At 44.1% G+C, this 12,111-nt stretch overlaps 1 protein-coding gene across 1 annotated transcript in view; it reads left to right on the top strand.

Annotated features, from left to right (window-relative positions):
- The first annotated feature begins 9,021 nt into the window (after positions 1-9,021).
- Positions 9,022-12,111, top strand: part of LOC306905107 (brain-enriched guanylate kinase-associated protein) — a 75,077-nt gene continuing 71,987 nt past the window's right edge. Inside the window, exon 1 of the mRNA XM_079475501.1 lies at positions 9,022-9,163. The gene's annotated coding sequence lies outside the window, so the exon portion shown is untranslated. The remainder of the gene's footprint in view (positions 9,164-12,111) is intronic.

Here is a 12,111-nt window from a genome sequence, read left to right as displayed (position 1 = left end):
GAAACCTCAGAACACATTGAAACGGGGTAATACCGGTTGCTGCTTTACAAATTGAATTTTGTGCATATTCGGTCCCAGATATCGGGAGCAGTCGTTCTGATTGTGGTTACAGTAGGATCGTAGGAAACGGGTTAAGTCTCTCAACCTGTCCATTAGACTGGGGGTGATACCTGGAGGTAAGGCTGTCGTTAATGTTCAGTGCCTGGCAGAAAGCTGACCAAAGTCGGGAGGTGAACCGTGGGGACCACGGTCAGACACAATGTCCTCAGGCAAGCCGTAAATCCTGAAGACCCAAGTGCAGAGCTGCTCGGCCGTTTGCATGGCGGTAGGTAGCTTGGATAACGGAATGAGGCGGCAGGCTTTGGAGAAATGAATGATGACTGTAAGTATGTTAGTGTATCTGTCTGATTTTGGTAAGTCTGTGAATAAGTCAATGGCAATGTGAGACCAGGGATGGTGTGGTAAGGGTAGGGGTTGCAACAGACCAGCGGGAACCTGATGGAATGGTTTGTTTTTATTGCAGATGTGGCAAGCTTTGACAAATTGTGTAGAATTATTGGGTAATGATGGCCACCAGAACCGGTTCTGCAGGATCTGAATGGTAGCAGTGATGCCCAGATGACCAAAAGCAGGTGAGTTATGGACCATCTCGAGGATGTGGTTGCGAAAATTAACGGCTACGAACACCTAAGTGGGAGGACAGTCAGGAGGTGTCTCGACCGTGAGAAGAATAATGACCAACGAGGGTTGAGACTTTTAGGGTTCTTGTGATCTGTTAGAACGATGAAATGATGTGCTGCTGTCTTTCCGGTTTGAATGGTTCTAATGCACAAAGGAGACGAGCTAGACAGACATTTTGATAAATAGTTTGAGTCCCATTGAATAATCTGTCCTTCTCTCCAACAGATATGAGGATTGTGAGTAGGAAGCCATGGTAATCCTAGGATAACATAGACGTTGGTAAGACATGGAATTGAATGCTCTCAGTGTGAAATATACCCGTCTGCATAGTAAGGGGTTGAGTTATGGTGTTCACGCGTCCAGTGCCCAGAGGCCGGCCGTCTATTGCCTCCACTGCGAGAAAAGAAGAACAGGGGGTCAGTGTGAGCTGGTGCTGTTGTGCAAAGATCTGGGAAATAAAGTTCCCCACAGCCCTGGAATCCAGCAATGTGGTAATTACCAATCGCACAGCGTTAACCATTAGTGTTATGGGTACAGATACACACATCTCGGAACTGTAATAAGGATTGCCATCACACACCGGCCGTGGGTTTTCTGGAAGGGTGCGAACTGAACAGTTATTTCTTACATGACCGGGAATGCCACAGTACAGACACAGACGGTGAGTTCATTATCGGCTTCTCTCCTCCTCAGACAAAACGGTAAGCATTAACCTGCATGGGTTCAAAACGGTCAGGGTCTTCAGGGGATTGTGTGCAATCAGTGCGCCACTGACCTGCCTTGCGTGCATGCATAAGGTTATTGATCTGTATGGTGAGTTCAATGAATTGATCAAGATTCTTGCCATTATCGCGACAAGCTAGTTCCATCTCATGAGTTAGACCTCTTCTGAAGCAAGTTTTCAAGGGATTCATCGGCAGTGTTGTGCCAACCGCGTGGTTAATAGCGGCTGGGGTAGGTGGTGAAGGCGTCGTGGGCACAAATAATTAATGCCTTGTAGCGCGTTTACCAGTTCCTCCGTGAGACTTGTGAGGCGATTGAGCTGGTGTTGGTGGGCAGCCAGTTGATTGGCTTGAGCTGACATAGACGCACATAGATGAGAAAAAGCAGCTGGATCTTGCGTTGGCGAAGTCTTCTGTAATGAATCATCAGGCTGGCAAGGATCCATTTGCATGCTTTATTAAGAATAGTCGTATTGGCAGGGTCAGACTGCAGTAAACAGGTATAACAGGAGCATGCAGAATCGTAAACAGTAGGCAGGCAGAAGGTGAGGACAGACAGATATCACTAACAGTACATTACAGACAAGGGTCAGAGGCAGGCAGCAACGGGTCAATAATAAGTATCAGACTGAACTTCTGAAATCTCATAATCCTGAAGAACACGGCTTGTGGTTGGTCAACAATGACAGACGCCATGAACACAAACTCCCGAGCAATTTGGAATGAAGGAGAAAAGATAGCGATCCGTGTTTTCCAAGGATTTTTTTAAACACGGCTGCATTTGCAGAAGCAAATAAAAGCAAAATAACAGTGCCTGCCATTTCATTTAAGAGGAAATAAATAATATTTATTAACATTTTGGGCAGGAATAAAACATCAGATTTATATCAGTTTAGCTCAGGGGTGGGGAACATTGATCCTGTAGGGCCACTGTCCTGCAGAGTCTAGCTCCAACCTGTTAGCAACAACGCACCTGTTGTGTTTGATTAGTATTGTCATAATCCCGGTCTTTTGTGGGTTTTTGTCTGCCACAGGTGTGTGTTTTGTTTTTGTGGAGCACATATGCATGTTGTTTTGAGAGCTCACCATGCGCTTAGTGTCTGAGTCATTCGTCCTGCCCTTTTGCTTCCCTGTCAGGCAATCCCTCTAACCAGTTTTCCATCACCTGCCAATTCCCCACAGAATGAATGAATGATAGTTTATAGAAAACCGCTTCGCGTCGGCCCAGAGTTTTGTTTTTTTTTACTGCTCATGCCGGTGCCGCCCCCCCGTGACATGAAAAAATGCCCGGTTCGCCCGTGCCTAAAACCGCTACTGGGTTCTCTCCCCAAGTGGGTCCTGCTCTCTCCTCTGTGAGTTTGTCTTCTCTCTCGTCACATGGAGTTCTAACCAGGTCCAGAAAATGCTATCACATAACCCCAATGTTATCAACCCTTCACTGGCTACCCATTAAGTATTGACTTTAAAGTTTTTTTAAGCACTCATAAAGCCTTAACCGATTTAGCCCCTACCTAGCTACTATGGCCGTTCATGTCGAGTACGACGAACTGCTTCCCGTTTTGAGCGTCTCTCTTCCAAAAATGACTTAAGGCCTCCTGAGAGTCCCTGTGGCCTTTGTTAATTGCTGCACGCCAGTTCGGTCTGTCATTTGCAAGTGCCTCCCAGTTATACAGGTTGATGGAGAAGGCCAGAATATCTCTCTTAGTGACGTCTTTAAAACGTAGATGGGGCGACGTTGTTTGCGGGGGGCCTTTGCCAGCTCGCCATATAGCAAAATGTTTGGAAGGCGAGTGTCATTCATTTTATTAATATGCCCGATCCAGCGGAGGTGGTGTTCACGAAGGATGGTGTACAAGTCACTGGAACGAGTTCTCTCAAGTATGACAGAGTTTGGCACATGATCCTTCCAGCATGGAACGCAGGCAGCGAAAATGAAAGGCATTGGGGCGATGTTCGTGCATCCTGTATGTTGTCCACGTCTCACTTGCATATAGTAAGGTGCTAAGTACACAAGCATGGTATACACGGACCTTAAGGAGTAATAAGAGGTTCTTGTTGTGCCAAACGTGCTTGCTCATTTTTCCAAACATAGATGATGCCCTGCCCATGTGCATTTCAAGCTATGCATCAAGATTATTATTGTTTGATACTGTGGAATAACTGTCTTTTTAAGACTAATCTACAACCATACTCAAGACATGCAGCGGCAAAAGATGAGAAGAGTAGTTGTAAATCGGCCTCTGAGTGGGCAATAAAGGCAGCATCATCAGCATAAAGCAGCTCACGTACCAGAACATGGCATACTTTAGTCTTCGCCCGCAGCCTGGCCAGATTGAACAGTTTTCCTGAGCTGCGGGTGTGTAGATGTATACCCGAGTCATCAGGGAAGGCACGGCCTAGTAGGGCAGAGAAGAAGATTCCGAAGAGAGTAGGAGCAAGGATACATGCCTGCTTTACCCCACACCTTATCTGGAACTCGTCAGAGCGAGTGCCTTCAGATTGTACAGTTGCCTTCTTGCCCTCATGAAACTCAATGATCACCTTCAGTAATTTTGGAGGGCAGCCAAGTCTTTGTAAAATGAGAAAAAGTCCAGATCAACTAATGTAGTCAAAGGCCTTGGTCAAGACCACAAACACCAAGAACAGAGGTTTATGCTGTTTGTGATGGCCCGCGATGCAGCCACACATTAGCAAGCGGTAATGCTGCGCACACCTACACACATGCACCTAATTTGTATATTTGTATATTGTATATTGTCCGATTTATTTTCAGGACTTGCGTGTTAAGGGGTAGCTTGCGCTACCAATCAGCAGATTGACTATGGGGGGAATATAATGTGTGGATCCGGATTTCTTGTTTGCTTGCTTTGTTTCTTCATTGACTTAAGTTAGGCATTTATTTATATTTTCTAATCATGGAACTGATCTTGTTTGTATTAATTTTGAGTGTATTTTGAAGTTTGTGGTTTGTCTTCCCCTTGTGTGTTAATGTGGACTAGTCCATTTGTATAAATGTTCCTCTGTTTCCTTAGTAGAGCAGTTCAGGTTGGTTTTCCCTATGTATTAAATTATTTGAGGTTTGTTTGTTTTGTTGACCTCAGTTATAGGCCTAAACTTTTGATTTGTTCATTTGGACTTTAGTTTCCTTTGTTGAATCAGTTGTGTAAACGCCTGACTTTATATTAAATATATTTTTTGGAAACTATTTTTCATTGCCTTCCTTACCTTGACTGTTCGGTCCCTCACAATTGGTGGCAGCGGTGGGATACGCCAGTAGGAGGCATAGTTTACCAGAACTATACAAATTTGGGCTGTATTGCTGAAGGTTGTATTCCTGTTACAATGAATCGCGGAGGAAGAAAAGCCGCCCTGAGATCTGCTCCAGTAGAGCCACCTGGGGAATTGTCCCAGGAGCTGGGGAAAGATGAAGAGGCACAAGAAGTCGGGGAGGTAAATGAGATGGAGTCTGAAAGCAGGGAGCCCACAATAGTCGACCTGACTGGCCTTTTCAGAGCTCATATGGCAAAGGTGGATGCCCGAGAAACTCACCGGACACAAGAGTATGCCCAGCAAGAGCATCGCTTTAAATCTCTGCATCATCAGTTTAATCTGCTGCAATTGGAGGTGCAGGCTCGCACCACTCCAACTTTAAATCCACTGCTGACTGATGGGGACCCCTTGGAAGGTCCAGATGGTGATGAAGCAGTCGTCCTTGGCCGCCTGTTGTCTCCGTCCATTACTGGTCGGAGGGATCTGTCAGAAAGCCGTGATAGAGGTCAGTGTCAGTTTAAAGAGTTTGATTCCACTCTTGACAGGCAAGGCCAGAGCTGCGTATGTCCATATGGATAGTGATGAGGCGCTCGACTGTGAAGAGGTGAAATCTGCAATTTTGAGAAAATATGATATAAATCAAGAAACATACAGACAACAGTTCCGTTTCCTGGAGGTTGAACCTACGGAGAGTACTAAAGAATTATATGTGCAGTTAAAAGAACTCTATGGGAAGTGGGTCCAGCCACGGGGTAAAACAGTGGAGGAGGTTGGTGAAATCATAATTCTTGAACAATTTCTGAGAATGCTTTCCTCTGAGCTCCAGTTGTGGATCCGGGAGCATGATCCTAAGACGGCTGCACAAGCTGCAACGCTTGCCGACGTGTTTGTGGCCGCACGCAGGAGGAACCAGCCCTGGGAGTGGAAAACTAGCAGGGATGATTACAGACAAACCCTCCCTCAGCAAACACAAAGACATTTCCCCGGCAGGGTATGCCTCCTGGAGGAGGACCTTCATTTCCGACCCCCTTTAAAAGCCAGAAGAAAGTGCAGATCTGTTATCTGTGCGGTCAGGAGGGTCATACAAAACCCATGTGCCCTAGGAATTCTGCCAAAACCGCTCACCTGTGTTATGTGCCCAGGGGTTGTACGACGTCACCTGGGAATGCTGACTGGTCGCCACCAATGACCAAAGTGGAGGTGAATGGAAGAGAACTGCAGGCCCTTGTAGACACCGGAAGTGATCAGACCCTGGTACATCACAAGTATATACCATCTACTTCACTTACCTTCAGTGGGAAATCAATCCGCTGTGTTCACAGTGATGAGAAACTGCTGCCTACAGCCGAGGTGTACCTCAAGGTGAAAGAACAAACTTATCTATTGGAGGTGGCCGTGGCGGACAACTTACCATTTCCGGTGGTGTTGGGTCATGACCTGCCAGTGCTCTGGGACTACAGCCAGTACCCTTGTGTAATATGGTCATCACACGATCCAAAGCAGGTCAGGAGGATGGGGAGCAGGGGCTTCGGGTCCTACCCTTCTTTGACAATGAGGTGGAAACTGCGGAACCGGCGAAGCCCAGGAAATCCTGTCGACAGAAGAGGTTGGAAAAAATTAAATATAATGCTTCTAGAATGCCAGTTGACTCCATCTCGGAGTGTACCCCAGAATTTAGGCTGCCGACTAACATTGCCCAGTTGCAACAGGAGGATGCCAGTCTTGTCCCTTGCCGGGAAAGGGCAAAGCAAGAGGATGCAGAAAATGATGTGGACTCTAACTTCAACAGGGAAAGATTCTTCCTTCAACAGGGAATCCTTTACCGTCAGTCGGGGTCTGGGACACAGCTAGTGGTTCCACAGGGAGTCCGCCACACTATCCTTAGTCTGGGCCATTCAATTGCCTGGGCTGGCCACCTGGGGAAATCTAAAACACTTGCACTGATTAGAAGACACTTCCATTGGCCCGGCGTGAAGGCAGAGGTAGCCCAATATTGTAGGAGTTGTCCAGTGTGTCAAAAAGTCTCTGCACATGGCCCCTGTCGGGTTCCTCTCCAACCACTTCACATCATAGGCACTCCGTTTGAAAGACTGGGGATGGATGTTGTCGGGCCTGTCGAGAAAAGTGGATCAGGTAACAGATTTATGCTTGTTGTAACTGACTATGCAACCAGGTATCCAGAAGTGTTTCCCTTGAGATCCATCAGAGCAAAGTATGTGGCAACCTGTCTGGTGCAACTGTTTTCCAGGGTTGGATTTCCTTGTGAAATTTTGACGGATCAAGGGACTAACTTTATGTCTACCCTTCTGAAACAGTTGTACACATTGCTTGGTATCAAAGGTCTGAGAACAACCCCAAACCACCCCCAGACAGACGGGCTCATTGAAAGATTTAACCAGACCCTCAAACAGATGCTGCGCAAGTTTGTTTGTGACTCCAGTAAAGACTGGGACCAATGGCTCCCCTACATCCTGTTTGCTTATAGAGAAGTGCCCCAATCATCGACTGGTTTTTCTCCATTTGAACTTTTATATGGACATGAGGTGAGAGGTCCGCTTGCTCTGCTCCGAGAAATGTGGGAGGGAGACAAAAGAAGGGATGAGCCGATGAATGTCGTGTCCTATGTGGTGCAGATGCGAGAGAGCGCTTGGAGAAGATGAATGCACTGGCCCAATCTCATCTGGCTGAGGTGCGAACCCGCCAGAAGACCTGGTATGATAAGTCTGCTCGGGAGCGACATTTTGAACCCGGACAGAAGGTACTGGTGATGCTGCCCAGCCATGAGAGTAAGCTGCTGGCCAAATGGCAGGGCCCGTTTGAAGTAAGGAGGAAACTGGGTCCTACCACCTATGAAGTTTCACTGTCAGGCCAGGATGGGCCAGTACGAAGGCTGCACATTAACCTCCTTAAGGAATGGTTCCTCGTCCTGATCAGACGGCGCAGAGCTTGATGATTCGGCAGGTGAGGGAAGAGGAAGACTTTGATGACCAATACTTACCCCAGCCTGCTCAAGGGGAGGTCAGTCTGGGTCACTTTTCATCGCAGCACCAGCAGGAGGTGAGAGCTCTTTGCCCAACGGGGGTGTTTTCTGAGTATCCAGGGTACACCACTTTAATAGAGCATGACATTGTGTTGAAACCAGCGGCTGTTGTGAGGAGAATGAGCTATTGGGTTCCAGAGCGTCTACAAGAGTCACTGAGGAAGGAAGTGGATTTGATGCTGAAGCTGAAGGTCATAGAGCCCTCCAGACACCCTTCTCAAAGAGCTTTCATGCTCGCAGTGCTTATCGCCAAGTCCATCAAGAGCTAACTGTGCATTCTGCACCCCCAGACACACACACAATTATAGTATTGACAGGGAGGAATGCAGTTTCAAACACACGCAGTCACTTGTTGAGGCACAAAAAGCTGAGTTATTTATATATATTATATTATATACATTATGAGTTTGAGATTATTAAATAATGTCAGTTTGATGGTTTGGGTGGAACATCCATTTATCACTTCCCTCAAACTCCCCTAAGCTTTTTCTGTATAGGCATACGCAATATTAAACCACAGTTAGTTTACATTTTCAAACAGTGCTGTAATTTTGGTTTGTTGATATTTATGATTGTTGATATTGAACCGATTAATATTACTGTGTGCAGATTTTTGGTTCAACAGCACTTTCTTTTGAGATATTGCTTAAACAGAACAGCCCCTTGAGCCCCACCTCATTGCCTCAGTTTGCTAGTTTGTGAGTGTACAGAAATAGCAAAACGCCATTATATAGTACAATATATGTACCGTATACATCTATATAATAATATAATGTTAAACCTGCCTGAATTTGCTAAACCATTTTGCATCACATGCTTTCTGCAGGCCTGTGGGAATAACCCTTGGTCATTGATGCACACTTAATATGAATGAGAATGTGAATTCCTCTGCCATAATCTTACTCTTGCATTATTCATGAATAGGAAAGCAGAAAGAAGGGGGAGCAGTAGCACACAGTAGATGTGATAACTGTTGTGCCTGTTCATCCCTCCAGGTCTTCCATCAACAGATGAGCCCAGCTGTTTTATTTTTCTTTGTTTCTTACATTTGTTCTCTCACCCTCCTTTTCTTGCCCTCTCCCTGGTCTGCTATCTTTCCTTTCATCACAATATACTCTAGGGAGGATATAGAAGTGGGTGGCATGTGTGATGTTGTATATCTGCATTCTGGCTATGACTGTATTTTCGTTTTGCACATAATCTGGCCAGATTTCTCCCCGTTCGTACATGATATCAGCATACTGGCATTGTGCATGAGAGAGAGAGAGAGAGAGAGAGACGATGAGACAGACAGAAAGAGAGCAATTGAGAGAGGGAGAGAGTGTGTGCCTGTATGTACCTCAGACTGCGGAATGATGCTTTGAGAGCTTTAAACCCCAAGTGCTTTTTCCTTTCAGTAATATTTTTCTGTTCTTTTTCATCCTTTGGATGAGGAGATGGAGACAATAAGGTAAGCAGCTTCCCCTTTTTATGTTTTGTTTATTCTCGTCATCTCGTCAAGCTTATTGCAGGACTGCAGCAGGATTTACACTCACTGTGGCATAGGGTGGATCACTTTTATTTCACTAAAAATTTAATTTTATGTTAAATAATTTGGTGCTTTAAATGCTTCTCTAGCCTCATGAGAAAACACAATTCCTTGTTCGGTTTGTTTTTACATTGCAAAGCAGGTGTGTTTGAGTTGCATAGCATAAAATGCTCTAAAAATTAATGACATTGGTTTATTTGCTATTAAATATTCATGACATGCATGTGCTTTTGTGTCACTGCTGTTACCCAAGGCAGCATGAGAGCAATTCTTTATGTGGATAAGCATTTAGAGATGATGCTGTACATTATAGTATATAAGTCATAGGGGGAAGGTATGACTCAAGCTGTGGGTGTATGTGGGGAAGATGTTTGAGGGGGTGCTAGATGGATTTATTGGGGATTTTCCCCGTGCTGATGGATTACATCAGGATATTGTTTGTGTTGCTAGAAGAAAAGAAAAGAAAGTAAATCTTCTTGCAGTCCCTCCATATTATACTCCAAAATCTCGCGTCAATCTATATAGCTATAATTGGCACAGACATTGCATGCTATTTGAAATGGCTGTACTTTATCTTTTGCAAAACAATATGGCAATAACAAAAAACCCAAATCTTAAAGAGATTGCTTTCTTTTGTATTTCATTTGTAACAAACAACACAAAAGAACATATGTAAATGTGATGATCTGAACCAGGGCCGTAACCACTACAGACATTGAGGGGGACAATATCCCCCATTATTTGGATAGTGAATAAAATCCTCATCTGTCAAGAACAAACGCGAATGACACCTATAAAAACTGAGACAAAATGTTTTCCGACCTCGGTTCTAAAGCAGGCAGAGACTCCCCCCTCCCAACCAAAATGGTTATTTCCCTCCAATGTTTAAAAGGTTGATCCGATTTTATTTTGCCTAATTGATGCAGTCATGTTTAAATGTGTAATTTTTAATAAGGTTTTGTGAATATTGTAGCCTTTAAAAATATAATTTGACAATGCATTTAATCTAAATGTGACTGTAAATACTAAATTAATAAATTGATCATATTTTGATTACTAAGAAAAAAATAGTTTCAGGTTTGATTAAATGGTAAATCAAAGCTCTGAATTATTGGCTCAGTACTATATTCATGAGGGCTCACATATATCGAATAAACATAAGGTGAAACATCAATTATTATCAAACTTAATGCAGATGCCCCTGATCCCACAGTGCAGCAAATCTGATGTCACGCGCTGAAATTGTTTCTTGTCCCTTTTCTTGAAAAGGTTCCTTATGGTCTATAATGGTTCCTATAAATGGGTGTAACAAAATTATAGATATCCTTGGGAATAACATTTTACAATATTCTAAAATTAATATTTATTTATAATAACTGTTTATTAAACTAGTGTATACCAGTACATAATTTTTTTTTTACATATTCTGCATTTCAGTTTCTCATCATATTCTTAATGTTTATCAAATAACTAAATGCTATTAGCATTTGTACTATAGTATTGCATGTATACTGTATCTATTAGCTGATCCATGCGTCATAGTTCTTTTACTGTAAGATGTATGTCTGTTTATTCATTGTGTTTTGAGGTCTGTTTCAGTTTGACCTAGTTTCTAGTTTGTACAATCGTTCATTGCTCGTTGTGTTTACCTGTCTCACCGATTAGCTCATTAGTTACCTTTGTTTACCATGTGAATTTAAACCCTGTGTTCTCACCTGTTCTCTGTCTGGTATTCCACTTATATTAACATGGTGTGTTAACCCCTTTGTTTTCTGTGGATTTACTATTTACACCAGTTTTTGATACTCCTTCATCATGCGTGCGCTTTGGATGCCGTGACAGAATATTCTTTCTTTCATTTGTTCCTTTTTTTTGTCTATCATCTACTGGAATGGCTTCCCCAGCCATCCAGCCACTCTGCTTAGTGCAGGGAGACCATCTGCTGGAGAATCACACTTGGAACTTTTTAAACCTGGCATGCCTCATGCGCCATGCATTTATTATCACCACGGCCTGAGCAAGCCATGTAAGGCACGCACGCCTCCAGTGGAGGGTCCTAAAGAGGATGTCTCTGCCTTTGTGGACTGAGTGCTGGAGAGCAATGGACTATTGTTCTTTGTTTGCTAGGCTGAGGACATCTCCAGTCTCACTCCTAACCCAGAAACCAGCCTACCATCACCCTGCTGCACAGAGCGTAAGCCAGAGTCCGCCATCGCCCCGGAACCTGAGCCTCAAGATGCGTATGGTCAGGTGCGTGAGCCGGCAACACTGTGCAACGGCGCGGGAGTGCTTGTGAAGTTTGAGAATGTAGAGCAAGGGGTCGGTAACCTTTGCGACCAAAAGAGCAATTTTGGGCCCTCTCCCACCAAACAAAATTTGTCTGGAGCCGCAAAATATATGTAACCTTTAAATTACTGTAACACAGGTTGTCTTTTTTATTCATATAAGGTAGTGGTTACCCAGTTGCACGACTAGGTGGCAATATAGTGCGATTTCGATTGTATTTACATCTTAACAGTTTATACATTTTTGTCCCTAGCAAGAAGTGGGAGTGTTTTAGTAGGAAGCTAGCCTCGCGGTGTTGCATGCTTTACTTAGACTTCACCTTTTTTTCTATGATCTTTTGTTTTGTGCAGGGTTCGATAAACTGACACAGTCTACTCTCCGCATATGTACATCATGCATCAACATTATGAGAAGCGCGCTAGCCAGACAGGATTTAAACTATGTCGCTAAAGACCTGAAAGTTTGGTATAAAGATGAAAAACATACCAAGCAGAATGTTTTTTCACCATTCCATTTCTAACACACGCATACAGTGTTTGGCGCTGTCTCACATCTGTCAAAGCAGAAATAAAACCGCTGCTCTC

This window comes from Barbatula barbatula (assembly GCF_947034865.1).
Source record: "Barbatula barbatula genome assembly, chromosome: 15".
NCBI classification, from domain to species: domain Eukaryota; kingdom Metazoa; phylum Chordata; class Actinopteri; order Cypriniformes; family Nemacheilidae; genus Barbatula; species Barbatula barbatula.
Note: the sequence above shows the minus strand (reverse complement) of the source record. Positions and strands in the feature narration are given on the sequence as shown.